The sequence below is a fragment of the Pelophylax lessonae genome (genome assembly GCF_965119305.1).
Source record: "Pelophylax lessonae genome assembly, chromosome: 11".
NCBI classification, from domain to species: Eukaryota; Metazoa; Chordata; class Amphibia; order Anura; family Ranidae; genus Pelophylax; species Pelophylax lessonae.
In genome coordinates, this window is record NC_138778.1 from 37,878,903 (window position 1) to 37,895,662 (window position 16,760).

A 16,760-nucleotide genomic window follows, 5' to 3' on the forward strand; every position below is an offset into this window, starting at 1 on the left:
TAGCTGCCTGTCTGCTCCAGGAGAGGACTGGGCCATGGGGGCAGGGGGGCAATTGCCCCCCAGGGCCGCTCTGATGCCCTGTAAAAAGGCTGCACAGCTTCTGCCACAGACATGCCTAAAGGATTCCTGGTGAAGAGAAGTAAAAAGTCCCCGCCACTGACCTACTGAGTGCTGGGTGAAGACAAGGACAGAGCGCAGGCCTCCACCCCAGCATGGATGGTGTAAACTGTGTCTGAGCAGAGGCCGCTTCCATGCACCACTGAAGACTCTCCTCCCCCGGCCAGCCCCAGCTGAACTGTCCCAGCTCCCCCCAACCCCCCCTCCTGGCCAGGTTGGAAACCTGGATTCAGCCGGTAAGTAGAGAGTATCTGGAGCAGGGTTTTATCTTGGAATGGGGGGGCAGGAGAAGGATTGGGAGAGTGGGAGGGGGCCGAGTCGCTGCACCATGGGCCTCTGGTTTGTACTTGCCCCCTGGGCTGAAAGTTGCCAGTCTGCCCCTGGTCCGCCCTGTACACTAATCTGTGCACGTGCTGCTCACTGTGTCGTTTCGGCAATGACAAAATGGATGAACTCCCACGCTTGCATGGGAATGATGTTATCCCAGCTCAACCAATGAAAATGGCCAGTGATCAGTAGACAGAAGCAGCCCAACCAAAGATGTCAGCAGCCGGCGGGGAGCTCTGGGACACTGCTGGAGTATAGAAGAGTATAATTCTGTTTTAAGCAATGGTAACATCTAATCTAACAATCTACATTTAATGCAAAAAATGTGGAACATCAAGAATGTGAAACAAGAACTACTGTATGTTAAACACTACTACATATATACAAACTTTTGATGATTATGCGCTCATTAAAATTACATTATATTTCTTACCAACAAAACCTCTGTCTAGAGTTGCATAAATACAGTATAAGGAGATGAACAGAACAATCACTGTACTATGCTATTGATCAGGAAGCACAGCATTTATAATTTTATATATACCGTAGCCAACGAATTTGCTCACTCCCATGTGAATATATTATTTATAACTGTTATATATAACTGTTTACAGAGCCAGTATTGTACTCAAAAATGATTATTAAAGAGGTTGTAAACCCATACAACTTTTTTTTTTTGCAACCTGTAAGAGAAACACATAATGAGCTAGTATGCATCGCATACTAGCTGATTATGACATACTTACCTTAGAACGAGCCCCCGCCGTGCCGCCCGCTTACCTGTATGATGGGCGACATGTCCAGTCGCCCGTCTTCCGGGATCGCGGCATCCGGCCATCTGATTGGCCGGAGCCACGGTGACGTCACCCCCTCGCACGCGCGGGAGCCGACAGTTACGGCACGGGGCTCTGAAGAAACGGCTCCAGCGGCCGTTCCTTCAGAGCGCATGCGCCAGTGACGTCACTGGATGCATGTAAGGTAAATATCTCCTAAAGAGTACCTATAGATAAACCTTATTATAGGCTTACCTATAGGTAAAAGTGTCAGAGGAGGGTTTACTTCCTCTTTAAGTGATCTCATTGACATATCTATCTCTAAAAAAATAAAGCTGAACTCCAGGCAAATATAAAAGATGCAAATTATTGCAGTTAGGTTTTTTTTAATAAATAATTTAATTATTATTTTTTTTTTATGCAGCTGGTATAAGTACGTAGATTTGATTTGGCATTAGCCTCTTTCAATTCTCTATACCAGTGTTTCTCAACCAGGGTTCCGTGCAACCCTAGGGTTCCTCCAGAGGTTGCTAGGGGTTCCTTGAGCAATGAGCAACTTCTGCCTCTCAGATAAGTTCCCGTGATACCATTGATCTTTTTAGCTATCTGGAAGAAGGTAATTCTTCCCAATGTCCACAAGTGTAAGGAGCATTCATCCCACTGACCATCACACTAATGTATCATGAGTTGTAAATATACTCATTTTTAGCAGGGGTTCAATGAGACCTGAAAATTATTTCAGGGTTCCTCTGTGTTGAAAAGGTTGAGAAAGGCTGCTCTATACACCAGTACCTTACCTAACCTAGGAATGGAAGGGACAGACTCAAGAACCAACCAGATGTGTTACATGCAAATGTATTAACAAGGAACATGCTGATAAGAGAAGAGCAGAGGGATGCCCTTATCAGTCAGCTGCTAATCCTTTACTGTCCAAGCAGCTTGGCCTTGGGGGGAGAGAGATATGCCCCTCTATTTCTTAAGACTGGCAATGCATTATACACATTTCTTGTTCAATTTCCTTTAGATTTATCTTCCACTATGTAGGGCAAGGGTCTGTCTGATTGCATATAAATTGAAAGTGTTTAGGTTTGAATTATGGTTTTGGTAAATCTAAAGAAAAATCATACAGGAAAATTGTAAAATGTATGGCCAGCCTAACTCAGTGTTTCTCAACCAAGGTTCTGTCTGGGTTCCCCCATGATGCTACAAGCACGGGAACCAGCTTGAGTTGGATCATCGTCAGGATTTAGCATAGTGCGAGTAGGCCGGTGCCAGCACCATAACAACCAATGATGGAAGGCCGCCTCAAGGAATTTAGTAGTACATGGAAGTCCACTTCTCCCAGGCCTCTTTCCACCTCCTAACCTCAGCCGCATCTGTGGTAATGGGAGACGAGGGGCTTCTGATTTGAAGGAGGGGGGGGGGGCTCTGATGTAAAAAGAGGGCTTTGATGTGATGGGGTGGCCTCTGATATGATGGAAGACCTCTGATATGATGGGGTGACCTCTGATATGATGGGGGGGACCTCTGATATGATGGGGGGGACCTCTGATATTATGGGGTGACCTCTGATATGATGGAGGACCTCTGATATGATGGGGTGACCTCTGATATGATGGAGGACCTCTGATATGATGGAAGACCTCTGATATGATGGGGGACCTCTGATATGATGGGGGACCTCTGATATGATGGGGTGACCTCTGATATGATGGAAGACCTCTGATATGATGGGGTGACCTCTGATATGATGGGGGACCTCTGATATGATGGAAGACCTCTGATATGATGGGGTGACCTCTGATATGATGGGGGACCTCTGATATGATGGGGTGACCTCTGATATGATGGAGGACCTCTGATATGATGGGGTGACCTCTGATATGATGGGGGACCTCTGATATGATGGGGTGACCTCTGATACGATGGGGTGACCTCTGATATGATGGGATGACCTCTGATATGATAGAGGACCTCTGATGTGATGGGAGGACCATGGATGTGAAGTTAATTTCATCCAAGTGATTGCATGCCCTGCCCCAGGCTCAGGATTCCCATTGATAAATAACATTTATGTTTTTTTTCCATTTTAGAGTGGTGTACCTCGAGATTTTACATACTTCTGATGGGTGCCGCTACTGAAAAAAATTTTGAGAAACAATGGTGAGGGCAAGTGGTGCCATCCACCTGGCTGTACTGCGTTTTGGGGCTGTGCATATCTCCGAAATGGACAGAAAGATAAATACTCTGCAAGGTAAAACAGCTTCCTTATCGGTTCTACAACCGTGTATTAACGGTTTGCCGAGAGTTCAGCTTTAAAATTCATAGATTCCGCAGAGAATGTATTTTCAATTCTATTTTTCATGCAATCTGGTTACACAGACTATTCTTTCCCCTGGCGTCCCTCTTCTGTCTCTGGGTCTGTTTTGTCGGGTTCTCGCTCTTATATCCATGTATTGTCTCTTCTTATATCACTGCCCTTGTGACTGTCCCTCCCTTTCACCCATCCCTGGCTTTGGATTAGAGATAAGAACATTGATAGAAATTACAGTTTCTCTCCTCTCACCCCCTCCACATGTTTTCTATACAGCATGTAACGATGGGCAGGAGGGATAGGAGTGCTCCCAGTGCCAGGGATCATACACTCTCAATCCTAACGGCTTAATCAGAATATTAATCTTTCTAGTTTAACCTTTTCTGACCGAGGTGTGCAACGCTCGCTGCCTCCCCTCCAGTGCGGCTTCCTCTCTGCTATATATCTGGAAATCAACACCAATGTCTCTGTAGCATGCACAGATATGTATCACTCTGCCCTTGTTTATAATGGACAGGGCTAGATATCATTCTTCCTCACTATAGGAATAAATAGACCTAACTGCTATGATATCCATTCTCAATTTTTTTTTTAGGTCAGGGCTCTGTACAGTGCATCCGGAAAGTATTCACAGCGCTTGACTTTTTCCACATTTTGTTATGTTACAGCCTTATTCCAAAATGGATTCAATTCATTATTTTCCTCAAAAAATCTACAAATAATACCCCATAATCAGTGCTGTATTTTGGCCTAGGCCAACAAGGCCCAGGCCTAGGGTGGCACTTTGCAGGGGGGCAGCAAAAAAGTTGCCCCTCCTCCACCTGAGACTCTATTGGCCACTGGTTGCTAGAGCTGCCTCTCTCATCCCCCTCTCTCTCTCTCTCACTCACCTTCCTCTCTCTCTCACTCACCCCTCCTCTCTCCCTCAAACACCCCCTCTCTCTCTCTCACCCCCCCTCTCTCTCATCTCCCCCTCTCTCTCCTTCCCTCACCCACCTTCGGCACTTTGCAGGGGGGGCAGCAAAAAAGTTGCCCCTCCTCCACCTGAGACTCTATTGGCCACTGGTTGCTAGAGCTGCCTCTCTCATTCCCCTCTCTCTCTCACTCACCTCCCCCTCTCTCTCACTCACCCCTCCTCTCTCCCTCTCACACCCCCTCTCTCTCTCTCACCCCCCCTCTCTCTCATCTCCCCCTCTCTCTCATTCCCCTCTCTCTCTCTCACTCACCTCCCTCTCTCTCTCACTCACCCCTCCTCTCTCCCTCTCACACCCCCTCTCTCTCTCTCTCTCTCTCTCTCACCCCCCCCCCCCTCTCTCATCTCCCCCTCTCTCTCCCTCACTCACCCACCCCCTCTCAACCCCCCCCCCCTGTCGTGAGATCTCAGGGGTTCATGCTGGGGCTTGTAGTCCTTCAATTTTGGAGGTAGTCACATCCGTTAAGTCACATCCGTTAAAAAAGGAGTGGGACAAATTTACATAGGGGGGGGGGGGGGGCGCCCAATTTTAGTCTTGCCTAGGGCAGCACAAAACCAAAATACACCACTGCCCATAATGACAACATGATAGAAGTTTGTTTGAAATCTTTGCAAATTTATTAAAAGACATGGACAGAAGTATTTACAGCCTTTCTCAATACTTTGTTGAAGCACCTTTGGCACCAATTACAGCCTCAAGTCTTTTTGAGTATGATGCTACAAGCTTGGCACTCCTATTTTGGGCATTTTCTCCTATTCTTCTTTGCAGGACCTCTCAAGCTCCATCAGGTTGGATGGGGAGCGTTGGTGCACAGCCATTTTGCGGATCTCTCCAGAGATGTTCAATTGGGTTCAAGACTGGGTTTTTGCTGGGTCACTCAAGGACATTCAGAGTTCTCCTGTAGCCACTCCTTTGTTATTTTGGCTGTGTGCATAGGGTTGGAAGATGAACCTTCACCCCAGTCCGAGGTCCAGAGCGCTCTGGAGCAGGTTTTCATCAAGGATGTCTCTGTACATTGCTGTATTCATCTTTCCTTCGATCCTGACTAGTCTCCCTAGTCTCTCCTGCCACTGAAAAACATCCCCACCGCATGATACTGCCACCACCATGCTTCACTGTAGGGATGGTATTGACAAGGTGATGAGCGGTGCCTGGTTTCCTCCAGACATGATTTGCCATTCAGGCAAAAGAGTTCAATCTTTGTCTCATCAGACCAGAGAATTTTGTTTCTCATGGTCTGAGAGTCCTTCAGGTGCCTTTTGGCAAACTCCAGGCGGGTTGTCATGTGCCTTTTACTGAGGAGTGGCTTCCGTCTGGCCACTCTACCATACAGGCCTGATTGGTGGAGTGCTGCAGAGATGGTTGTCATCTCTCCACAGAGAAACACTGGAGATCTGTCAGAGTGACAATCGGGTTCTTGGTCACCTCCCTGACTAAGGCCCACCTCCCCCGATCGCTCAGTTTGGCAGTATGGCCCACTCTAGTCCTGGTGGTTCAAAACTTCTTCCATTTACAGATAATGGAGGCCACTGTGCTCCATTAATGCTGCAGGGATTTTTCTTTACCCTTCCCTAGATCTGTGTCTCGATACAATTCTGTCTCGGCGGTCTACAGACAATTCCTTGGACTTCATGGCTTAGTTTCTGCTCTGACAAGCACTGTTAACTGTGGGACCTTACATAGACAGATGTGTGCCTTTCCAAATTATGTCCAATCAATTGAGTTTACCACAGGCGGACTCCTATCAAGTTGTAGAAACATCTCAAGGATGATCAGTGGAAACAGGATGCACCTGAGCTCAATTTTGAGTGTCATGGCAAAGGCTGTGAATACTTGACACAAACAAGGATACCGTGTAGGTAGGCCCTTACCCCTAATATGAATACAAAAAATGGGATAGAGAAAGATGGGGCTTTGCGTGCGGGCCAGTGGGAGTAGAAGGATCATACACAAAACCAGCTTATATAAAACAATTTACATAATATTGAATTTAGAAATAAAAAACATGGGCAATCATGCACATGTTCACAAGGACAAAACGCATAGAAAAAATTCCTATAAAATCAATCGATAAGAGTCATTAAACATAGAAATACATCCCGTAAGGGAAAAACCAAAAGCCTGTGTAGGATGGAAGATAGGTCTCAGGGTGGAAAGCGGTCAATGTAGGTCCCCAGCAATCCGACGCGTTTCGCTCAAGGCCTCCTCAGGGCCTGAGAGACCATAACAGACTGGTATTTCCTTTTTAAAGACTCAGGAGGTGGCGAGTTGTAGCGACACATAGAACAGTAAATATCAGTCCCTCAATATTCATATATAGCCTCCGTATTGTACATATATTCACATGTTTGTCTAAGCTTAAGTGTCCAGCCTCTCAATCACCGCAAGAGCAACACTTTTTATGCTAGAGAGGCAACTTATTCTGGCTTGATAGCCAAATTTCTCCAATATATCCAACTATTTTAGGAGTACGGTGGTTACCATCACTAGTAGCTGCACTTCATATATCCACCCATAGTTTCCTCCTCTATTAAGCGGACCCAATGGGGTAATAGTTTGGTATACACGTAAAGATATACAATCGTTACAGCCTATTTATAGTACACAAGTGGCTTCAGGCAGGAAAGGACAACGTCACATCATCCTATTTCGGGAAGGTAGAGAGGACAATATGTCCCGGACCCAACAAGTCCTTTGTGTAGTTCACGCCAGCAAGCCTGCCTGGGGACCTACATTGACAGCTTTCCACCCTGAGACCTATCTTCCATCCTACACAGGCTTTTGGTTTTTCCCTTACGGGATGTATTTCTATGTTTATTGACTCTTATCGATTGATTTTATAGGAATTTTTTCTATGCGTTTTGTCCTTGTGAACATATGCATGATTGCCCATGTTTTTTATTTCTAAATTCAATAAAATGTAAATTGTTTTATATAAGCTGGTTTTGTGTGTGATCCTTCTACTCCCACTGGCCCGCAAAGCCCCATCTTTCTCTATCCCATTTTTTGCTGTGAATACTTGTGCTTGTGATTTCTATTCGTTTTTTATTTTTAATAATATTGCAAAGATTTCAAATAAAAATTTTTACAATGTCATTATTGGGTGTTGTTTGTACAATTTTGAGGAAAATAATGAATTTAATTCATTTTGGAATAAGGCTGTAGCATAACAAAATGTGGAAAAGGTGAAGTGCTGTGAATACTTTCCGGATGCACTGTAAATTCTTCCAAAACCTTCCATGCTCCAACAGAATACCAAGATTAAAATTGACACAATGAAAGTATGGGAAAATATGTACTGAGCTGCTGGAAGGCTCTGGATGGGGGCTGGGTGTCATTGTTGGGAAGGATGGTGGTTGTGGAGTGGGTTGGGGGATTCCTCGGCCCTGTAATGTAATGTAAGGTTTCTGGAGGGGGCAGAAGGAGCACTGTGGGACACTGTTGGAGGTGGGGTGCATTTTGGAGGGCTGAAGGCTGTGCAGCAGGTTGGGGGGGGGGGGGCTGGGGTTCACTGTGGGATGTGAAGGGGGGCACTGTGGAAGCTAAGGACTCTCAGGGGGCCTTGGAGAACTGTGGACCAATATGGGTGGTAGGTAGGGAATCTAGGAACCACTGTGAGAGGTTAAGGAATCTACAGCTGGCTGGAGGCATCAGAGATGAGAGGCCTTGCAGTGGGCTATGGCCCAGTGGTTGAGAACCACTGTTCTAGGTCATGCAGAGCTGTCTATCGTTTGATCCCTGTGCAGGCAATGTAGGAATTTTCCTTAAGACCTGGTATGTCTGAAAGTGGGCTGGGGTCTGCACTCCAATACTGGCAAACCAGCTGTAGGGACACTGTACTAAAGTTACTCAACCTTTCCTTTAGGGGGGACCAGTGCTTTAAGTGGGCCCGTATGCACTGGTACTCAGTACCGCCACTTCCAAATATGGCTGTTGAGCATACCGCCACCTCTCCGTGCGCCTTAGTGTACGCTCATTTTGGACATCTGCGCCCTCAATTGCCCCCCCCCCCCCAAGAATATTTCCCACTCCAGAGCCAGATCAGTCACCACAAGTGAGTCCCCCTGCTCCAGAATCCCAGCCCAGGCCAGGGGGGGGGGTGCTCTGTGGGGACCCTGATGTGGGGTGGAAGGGGGGGACGACAAAATTTATAGACTATAATAGAGTACCGGCACCTCTTTTGGGCCACTTAAAGCACTCGGGGGGACCTTTTTGGGGCAGCACTGAGATGCTCAAGTATTAAAACTTAAGAAATGTACTTAAGCTGACCGTACGCAGAGCAAAGCTGGTTCCTGATGAAGCGACCAAACTTTGATTCGTGAGTGGCCTTGTTGACACCACTTTGTCCAATATCCTCCTAACTGAAAATCGAAGGAGCTGGACAGAAAATTGTTGGTTAAACAGCAGTGGCATCCAATCAGATGCAGCCACTGTTTGCATAGTTTGACAGTTGTTAGGTAAGTACTGTATATCTCCTTTCTCCTCTCTCCTATACAAAAATGAGCAGTTAACCTGTGCAGTGCAGGCACAACCCCTCAGCATGGGAAAACTTTTTTATTGCCTGAAGATGGGATTTAAATCTTCAGCTTTTAAAAATAGTACATGTGGAGTGGAGAAGTGTTAGGTTTTGCACTTGGGGACTAAAAACATAAAAGCACAATACACTTTAGGGAGGGAACCTTTGGGGGAATCAAAAATGGAGAAAGATCTGGGAGTCTTGGTTGATGATAGATTAGGCAATAGCATGCAATGTCAAGCGGCAGCTGGCAAAGCCAGCAGAATATTAGCATGCATAAGGAAGGGGATGTATTCCAGAGATAAGACTATAATCCTTCCACTTTATAAAACTCTGGTCCGACCGCATCTGGAGTATTCTGTCCAGTTCTGGTCGCCAGTCCTCAGGAGGGATGTGTTGAAGCTGGAGAGAGTCCAGAGAAGGGCAACTAAACTAATTAGGGGATTGAAGGACCTTAATTATGAAGAGCTCCTACAATCACTTAATTTATTCTCCCTGGAGAAGAGACGCCTGAGAGGAGACATGATAGCAATTTATAAATACCTCAATGGTGATCCCAACTTAGAAAAAAAGCTATTCAGTCGCAAGAATTGCACGAGGACTCGGGGGCATACAATGCGATTAGAGGAGAAGCGTTTTAACCTCAGGCAACGTGGGGGGTTCTTTACTGTTAGGGCTACAAGATTGCGGAATTCTCTACCACAAGAGGTGGTTTCTGCGGGAAGTATGGTGGCTTTCAAAAAACTATTGGACTTACATCTCAAGGAGAAGAACATTCAGGGGTATGAGAGATTATTACGGCCACGCGCGCCTACACAGGTTGAACTGGATGGACTATTGTCTTTATTCAACCTCAACTACTATGTAACTATATGTAACATGGTGATCTCATTGTGAAGGTCTTTGTTCAGATGCTTCCTGCTATAGGATGAGATCTGTCTCTTACTTGTGCCCCTGCATTGTCACCCTGTCACATATGTCCATGATGGTGACTTAAGGTGGCCATGCTGACGCACATCTTGTAGACATGGTCCAATGTTTCCACTATCCGGAAGTTGGTCCTGAGCAATGATGTGCAGCCAACGCTGGAATGAGTGTGTACAGACAACTAGACTATACCTGGGTGGAAGAAGCACAGGCAGGCCGCTGTGTACAGGAAATGCCAGGCTACAGTGGGTAAAGAGTGAGCTACTGGCAGTGGATGTAGGTGTGCCCAAGGACACATGGACTGCGGTATTGTGTCTATAATCATTACCTTCTGTGGAGAGCATGTCAACAGAGGTGTATTTTGGTTTTGTGCTGCCCTAGGCAAGAATAAAATTGTGCCCCCCCCCCAAGTCCCAGTATGAACCGCTGAGATCTCACAAGAGGGGGGGTAAGAGGGGGTGGGAGAGAGAGGGGGCATGAAAGAGAGAGGGGGTGAGGGGGGAGAGAGAGAGCGGGGGTGAGAGAGAGAGGGGGATGAGAGAGAGGGGGGAATCGAAGAAAGAGAGAGAGGGGGGATGAGAGAGAGAGATGGGGGTGAGAGAGAGAGAGAGAGAGAGAGAGAGAGAGAGAGGGGATGAGAGAGGGGGGGGTGAGAGAGTAGGGGGATGAGAGAGAGGGGGGATGAGAGAGAGTGAGAGACAGGGGGCATGAGAGAGAGAGTGAGAGAGAGGGGGGATGAGAGAGGGGAATGAGAGAGGGATGAGAGCAAGAGAGAGAGAGGGGGGGTGAGAGAGAGGGGGGTGATAGAGAAAGAGAGAGGAGGCGCGAGAGAGAGGGAGGGAGAGAGCGAGGAGGGGTGAGAGAGTGAGAGAGGGGGGTGAATAAGAGAGAGACAGAGGGGGGTGAGAGAGAGGGGGTGAGAGAGGCGGTTCTAGCAACCAGTGGCCAATAGTGTCTCAGGTGGAGGGGGGGGGTGGCTTTTTTGCTACCCCCCTGCAAAGTGCCGCCCTAGGCCTGGGCCTTGTTGGCCTAGGCCAAAATACAGCACTGCATGTCAAACACAGGTAATCAAAATCCCATTGACTTTAACTTAGCAGTCAACATGGCAGTTCAAAGGTTGACTTTGACCTGTTTTTTTGTTGTGATGTGTATGATACACCATGCCCTGTTAGGGTACATTTGAACTGAAGACAAAGACGGTTAAACAAAGCCTTTTCTTGTCAAACTCTACATTTTCCATTCGAAAAGCAAACACAGCGCTTGAAGGAACATCCATCGATATGAGGCTGCATGCCCTGGAGGAGGACAGAGGGGGGTGTACATAATAGTACATTAGCTTCTGGTTGTGTTTGTTTCATGACGTTGATTTGCTAGGGAATATGACGGGATCCACCCTCCCAACTTGTGCAGAGTGTAGTCTTAATAGCAGTAGGTAAGGAGAAGATGTGCCTTGTTCGACTTGGGAACAGATATCAGTACATACTGTATGTTCCGGGAAGGAGTACGTCAGTACAAGCATTTACTTTACACTGTAAATTGTGAGTTGGCTGAACTACTATAATTTATATCAGGGGTCTCCAAGCCCCGCCCCGCTGACCACATCCGGCCCGCTTGTATGTGTTATCCGGCCTACAACTCTCTCTTAGATACTGCCAACACTGCAGACACAGCACTGATGTGGTCTGCTTGCTTTTCTAAACCATGGTGATCTCAGCAGCAAGTCCTGGCAAACAGCAGAGACAAAGCCACTCCCCCCACCCCCTCCTGCTCTGCCACACCATGCTGTGGATTGGTTGCTAGGACTGCCGGTGTCCTAGCAACCAATTAAATCCTCTGTGTAGCACCTCTTGGCTCCCACCTGCTGCAATCCTTCTGCATTCAGCCTGTTGGTATAGCAATGGGCGGCAGCTGGGAGGTGCAGGAGATGAATACTGTGCCGATATTGTAACAGCAATGTAAGAGGCAAATATGGGCAACGTGCTGGACATAAATATACTATGAGAACACAGATATGGGGGACACAGATATGGGGAAGACTCTGATGGGAACAGAGATATAGGTGAGACTCTAATAGGAGACATAAATGTGGGGGAGACAGATGTGGGGGAGACTCTCATGGGGGACACAGATATGTGGAAGATGCAGATGGGGACACAGAAGTGCAGAAAGGCTCTGATGGGGACAGATGTGCGGAAAGCTCTGAAGGAGATACAGATGTGCAGGAAGACTCTGATGGGCACAAAGATGTGTGTAAGTCTCTGATGGAGACACAGATGTGCAAGGAGTCTCTGATAGGTACACATATGTGTGGAAGGCTCTGAGGGAGACGCAGATGTGCAGGAAGGCTCTGATGGGGATACAGATGTGCGAAAATGCTCTGATGGGGACACAGATGTGCGGAAAGGCTCTGATGGGGAAACAGATGTGTGGAAAGGCTCTGATTGGGACACAGATGTGCAGAACAGCTCTGATGGGGACACAGATGTGCAGAATGGTTCTGATGGGGACACGGATGTGTAAGGCGACTCTGATGGGGACACAGATATGAGGGAAGGCTCTGATGGGGACATAGATGTGGGGGAGACTTTGATGGGGACACAGATGTGCAGAAGCCTTTGATGGCAACACAGATGTGGGGGAGACTCTGATGGGTACACAGATGTGGGGGAAGGCTCTGATGGGGGCAGAGATATGGGGGAGGCTCTGATGGGGAAAGGTAGATGTAAAGGAAGGCTCTGATGGGGATACAGATGTGCAGAAAGGCTCTGATGGGGACACAAATGTGTGAAAAGGCTCTAAAGGGGGACACAGATGTGTGGAAAGGCTCTGATGGGGACACAGATGTGCAGAACGGCTCTGATGGGGACACAGATGTGTAAGGCGACTCTGATGCGGACACAGATGATCTAGTAGACTCTGATGGGGAAACAGATGTGAGGGAAGGCTCTGATGGGGGCATAGATGTGGGGGGGACTCTGATGGGTACACAGATGTAGGGGAATGGTCTGATGGGGGTAGAGATGTGGGGGAGACTCTGATGGGTACACAGATGTGGGGGAAGGCTCTGATAGGGGCAGAGATGTGGGGGAGACTCTGATGGGGACACAGATTTTGAGGAAGGCTGTGATGGGGGACACAGATGTGTAGAGAAGCTCTATTGGGAACACAGATGTGCAGAAAGGCTCTGATGGAAACATAGATGTGTGGGGAGGCACATCTATTCATTTATAAATCACTGATTTTTTCAGCCCGCAAATGTGTGTAAAATTTGCGATGTGGCCCTCCTACTGAGAAGTCTGGAAACCCCTTGTTTATATGAACCATGTGGATGAAGGATGGTGAATATTGTGTTATCCCATTACACATTCATCGTGCTGCAACAAAAAGTTCAGGAATAACACTGAAATAAAGAAAACACTGAAGAAATTTAGAACAGTGATATTTGGTAGATATCCATGATTGATAGTTCTTCGCTGTTTATCTAAAGCCGGAACTTCACTCTGCACAAATTTGAAATAACATGCTATTACAGGACATTTGAAATAAATGAAAAAGTTATTCCAAAAAATGCATTGAAAACACACTGATAATGCATGTGAATGTAGAAACACACGGTGAATGCAGAGATTGTAAACGAGCCCTAAAATTGGATCAGACAGAATGTGGCGCAGCTGTGCACAAGAACCAATCAACTTCTAGTTTAAGCTTTATTCAAAAATGAAAGCTAGAAACTGATTGGTTGCCATGCACAGACTCCCCCTCACTGTATGTGCACAGCTGCCCCTCTACTTGTCTCTAATGTGCCCCATTATCCACTTGCTTTTCATAACAGTTTGGGATGTGACATGTTAATACTGGAATACATTCACAAGGCAGCTGGCAATGTTTAAATTTGGACTGTGTTCTAGTTGAATGTGTCAAGGGATATAACCTTGTTCCAAATACCAAGACGTTCACTTCCTACCCTTCCGCCTGCCTTTACCGTTTTCCATGTCCACCACAAATAGGATTCTTCACTTCAATATTTATATCTCCCAAAAGAAAAACTCCAATAAAAAAAAGTAAAAAAGCGTCTTCAATGCGGTCATTACAACAACTGCCCAAAAAGTCAAATTTATCATTTTCTTGTCGCCTTTGTGGTGTACGGTAGTTGCTGTCCATAGGAGTGAGACAAAAGCCGGACTAATTTAATTCTGTCTATGGGCAGGGTGGTTGATCAATGGATCCACTTCAGTACAACCAGCCTTTCTGTGTTTTTTTGCCCGATTTACTGCTGGAGGCTATAGCCGTCAGCAGTGATCATTATATTCTACTGGTGGGGAAGGCTCCCCGCTGGTAGAACACAATATCACTGTGGGAGGGATTGAGCAATTGAACAATTTTCTTTCCTTCAACTCATATAACCTATGGCCTGCTATGGGTTGAAGGGGAAAAAAATGCTCAATTTCCCTATCAACATAGTGTTGATGGGGCATTCCATCCCGCAACGCAATTGTGTTCTGCCGGCGGGGGGTTCGGCGAGCCTTCCCCACTGGCAGAATACAATGATCACTACTGGTGGCAGCGATCTGCCATGGGGAAGGCTCGCCACACTCTCCGCCAGCAGAACACAATTGCGCTGTGGGAGGGAATGCCCCATCAACACTATGTTGATAGCGTGGCGGCTGGTGCTCCTTGGGCCAGGGGCGGCGGCAGACGGACCACACCAATCCCCCCCCTCCCCGGACCACACCAGGCCGCACACCATGCCCTGGACCAAAGCAGGATAGGACCACAGCAGGGGACAGGACAGTACCCGGCTCACTCACCCTGCCTGGACATCTGCAGCAGCAGGCGACATTGGTGGCTTCGGCTTCTTCCCCGTCTCCTCCCTCCTCCTCCATGCCCAATGGCTTGGCTTCTCCTTTCGGCCAATCGGGAAACAGGTCTCAGAACCCGCTTCCTAATTGGCCATGAGGAGGATCCGTGTGACAATAGCGAATTTTAATTTGCTATTGTCACACAACTGGGTGGGCTTGAGGCGCAGTGCTCTGCGCCCCGAGCCCACCCTTTTTTTGAGCCTATTAGAGCCTCTGGCTCTAATCACATGGTTAAAAAAAAAAAGCCCCATTGAACTCCATGTGTCCAGCGCCCCGCATGTAGATTAGGGGGCCGGACGCATGTATAGGGGGGGCGGCACCCCTGCGCCCCCAATGCACCAGCCGCCACTGGTTGATAGGGAAATTGAGCAGTTTTCTTTCCTTCAACCCATAGCAGGCCATAGATTATAGGAGTAGAAGGAAAGAAAATTGCTCAATTGCTCAATCCTTCCCACATCGATATTGTGTTCTACCATCGGGGAGTGCGGGGAGCCTTCCCCACCAGTAGAATATAATGATCACTGCTGACGGCTAAAGCCTCCAGCGGTAATCGGGCAAAAAACCCCTGAAAGACTGGTTGTACTGAAGTGGATCCATTGATTAACTTCAGTACAACCACCCTGCCCATAGACAGAATGAGAATAGTCCGGCTTTTGTTTCACTCTTATGGACAGCAACTACCATACACAACAAAGGGGAAAAGAAAATTTTAAATTAGACTTTATGGGCAGTTGTTGGTATGACCGCATTAAAGACGCTTTTTTACTTTTTTTATTGGAGTTTTTTCTTTTGGGAGATATAAATATTGAAGTCCGGCTTTTGTCTCACTCTTATGGAAGAATAAAAACAGACAGGCTGGTTATTGGGAAGTCAGTTGATGAACTGCTTATAGACAGGTCGAAATTTGGCTGGTTCCTGCTGACCGGAACAAATTTGGATCCGGCTGGCCTTAAATTATGCAATTTTCCTTCCTTCAAAAAAAGCAAAAACTTTTCTTTCATGCAGAAAGCCCGTACTCTCAAAAAGTAGATCATAACCTGTAAAACTGTGAACCAATAAGAAATTATTTGTAGACAGAAGGGCTCAGAGACGCTCTACCTGTGACGAAGCTTTGCCCAGAAAACCCATAAATTCTGGTTATTTTCTGTATCTTGCCATTAAATTGCCAAGCATCTCAGAAAGCTTTAGCCCTTCTAATAATACACAATTAGCATCAGTTCCAAGAAAGAAGGCCCCTGCCAATCTACTACAACCTGCACAGGGTGGGTTTCCTGTTTCCTAGTTAAAAGGCGAACCCCCCCCTTTAACAGCTATCTCATGCAGTCACTCATTCCGCCATTCTTCTCCTTAACGACGTACCTGTGTTCCATGGATTTTTCCATCTTCCTTTTGTCACCTGTTCTCCTCCCTCCGCAAAACCCTCTGCCTATTTTTTAGCCTGAAAGACAGAAAAAAAAAAAAAAAGTATGCGGGTTGAGTACGAGACGGGAGGTAGGAAACATGAAAGAGAAGATTGAGCAAAAGAGAGATTCTGATGCTGCCAGGACACAGAACAGGATCCAGAGCGGAGAGCTTGAGAGAGGAAATAAGCCGGGTGCAATCAAACAGCGACAAGGCTTGAAGGACCCTAAGCCAAAGATGAAAATGACTGTATTTGTAGAGAAGAGGAAATGTGTGCGGCTGGGGGATGTAAAGCAGCAGCAAGAATAAAAACCAGAACACCGAACAGACAATTCCAGCCAACATTAGGCCAAGAGACATGTTTCAGGAGCCATTACTTATATTTGAGTTATGAACAGATACTAGTGGGCTGAATTAATCACTAGCTTAAAACAGAACCACTGCACAGTTGTGCAGGCTCCTCTCCTGTACTGAAACTGCTAACTCTGCTTTTACTGCACACTGGGAGCTTCTCACAGTGTGCCTGTAAAGCAAGGGTGGGGAGCCTATGGC

General features: G+C 46.9%; 1 protein-coding gene across 1 annotated transcript in view; it reads right to left on the reverse strand.

The window, feature by feature from the left end:
* Window positions 1–16,760, reverse strand: part of DLGAP4 (DLG associated protein 4) — a 329,035-nt gene that overhangs the window by 170,589 nt on the left and 141,686 nt on the right. Inside the window, exon 2 of the mRNA XM_082272050.1 lies at window positions 16,167–16,245. The gene's annotated coding sequence lies outside the window, so the exon portion shown is untranslated. The remainder of the gene's footprint in view (window positions 1–16,166; window positions 16,246–16,760) is intronic.